Raw genomic sequence first — 2,187 nt, 5'->3', positions numbered from 1 at the left:
GTTCTCTGTTAGTAATACAAGTTAAGATAAAACGTGAATCAGGTACATTTTGGACTTACCAAAGTAAGATAGATAATGGAATATTTTCTCTGAGTTTGTCAAATGCAAATGAACTAGACATTGTTTAAGTATTTATTGCTTGTGCACATTGTATACAGTTATTGTATTTATTGTATGTAGTTTTTCTTATATTAGTTATAACTTTTTTCCTTTTTTCTTCTTATTAGAATTGAAGAGGGAAATATGGTGATATTTTATTTGTGCTGAAATGTAATTTTATTTGTATGTTAATAAATAAAGTTACCTAGGGATCAAAGCTAAAAGCAAGCCATTTAGCAGAAGTCCAGTGGTGGTGGCACACTCCCTTAATCCAATCACATATCAGCCAGAGTCTCTGTGTGATCAATGACAGCCAAGAGTGGTGAACTGAACCTTTAATCCCAGTACCAACCCTAGAGACCTGAAGGTCTGTATAGACAGGCAGTGACAAGGAAGTCATGTGGTTGGGTTTAGAGCCAATGAGAAGGCAGAACAGAAAGGCAATAAAAAAACAGTTGCACAGGAGAAGGTCTCTCTCTGGGGAAGCAACAACAGTGAGTGGTAAGCTAAAGGCTATTCACTAGTGCTCTGATCTCTTGGGCTTTTAACTCTGTATTTGGCTCTGTGTTTTTTTATTTAATAAGACCATTGCTTTTCCTGTAAAGGTAGCATTGAGTTTGTATCTGGCAACATCTATAAAGCCAGTTGTTTTCTTCCTGGAATCTATCACCTGTCTCCCAATATCACTTCCCATGGGGCCAGAAAACATCTTTATGGGTTGTGGTGGGGCATTGGATTATGCAGAAGCCACTAATGAGATATTTATCTGCTTTAAGTAATGTGCAATTTTTTGAATTTTTCCAGAAAAACATGAAAATGTGATCAACCACTTTTACGGAACAGAAGGTTAGACCATTACCAGTTGATCTTTTAATTGTGTTCTGATTTTTTTTAAGTTTCAAAATCTCTGATGTTTTCTAATTGCACACCACAGAAGCCAACTAGATTAGACATACAAAGTTATTTTAACAGATCAACCTTAGTGTCTGATTCATTTGGCATGTCCTTAGTAGCATTCAGAAGAAAGCCATTAGGAATGAGTCATACTTTTCAGAGAAGTCTTAGGAAAGAGCTTAAAAAAAACCAGAGGCAAGATGGGGAGAGGAGGCCCCACTTTATCCTGCTAATTACTGGTCTCCTCAGAGAGTAACAGAGGCTTTCTGGGTAGTTTCTGGAACTTTCATCTGTAGGAAAAAATATACATGGGGCCAGATCTTGTTGGTTTCAGTTCCATAGAATATTTCCAACATCCTTTTTTTTTTCTGGTAATATGGCAGAACTGGCTCTGTCTAGGCTTCATTTAGTCTTTGGTCACTGTCTCTGAGGTTCTTCTGTTAGGTCATCAGTGCCCATAGTTTTGGGAGGGTTGGATTCAATGTTGTACACTCAGCACTGGTGGGATGAATTCAATCAGCAGTAATGATTTGTATAATGACCTCAAAGGACACGTTGATGTTTACCACTCTGTCTATCCAGTAAGGTCTGTCCATGGCTTCTGTCTGTGGAAGTGTCCTTGGAAAACCATCCAACATTTAGTTACTTTGGGTGAGATTTTTCAGCTTGTGAAAGGCTAGACCAATCATGATATCATCTGTGATGAGCTTCCCTTAGTCAATGAAAGTCTTGGTCAACACAGTGGTTTCTATGCTCTGTAGCATGTTCTGGCAGAGCAGGACCCCACTGGAGAGGTGCTTCACCTTGAGTGTTTGGTGATACAGTACCACACCCTTGCCAGAGCCCAAGGCCAATGATCACTGTGCACAGCAGTCTCCCTAACAATGCCTCAATGGTGACAAATGGTGGCCCAAGCTTCCCAAATGCTGGGCTGTAGCCTGGCCTCCCCATTCATAGGCTCCACAGCCCCAGAGGGCTACTTTGTAAATTTATAAATGTGAGTCTAGAAATAAAAGCAAAGTTGTGAAAAAAACCTTTAAATCATGATTCAGCTATTTTTCAAAATGGTGGATTTTTTTTATATTTTTAATTACCAAATACTGATAGTTTATATTCATGAGATATAATGTTGCATTTTGACATATTTCTCCTTCATCCCCATGCAACTTCCATGCTCAATCCCTGCTATCTCCA

General features: G+C 38.8%; 1 pseudogene; it reads right to left on the bottom strand.

Annotated features, from left to right (window-relative positions):
• Positions 1 to 1,238: 1,238 nt before the first annotated feature.
• Positions 1,239 to 1,944, bottom strand: LOC131904446 (GTP:AMP phosphotransferase AK3, mitochondrial-like; annotated as a pseudogene).
• Positions 1,945 to 2,187: the final 243 nt, after the last annotated feature.

This window comes from Peromyscus eremicus, chromosome 2, assembly GCF_949786415.1.
Source record: "Peromyscus eremicus chromosome 2, PerEre_H2_v1, whole genome shotgun sequence".
Lineage (NCBI taxonomy): Eukaryota > Metazoa > Chordata > Mammalia > Rodentia > Cricetidae > Peromyscus > Peromyscus eremicus.
Note: the sequence above shows the minus strand (reverse complement) of the source record. Positions and strands in the feature narration are given on the sequence as shown.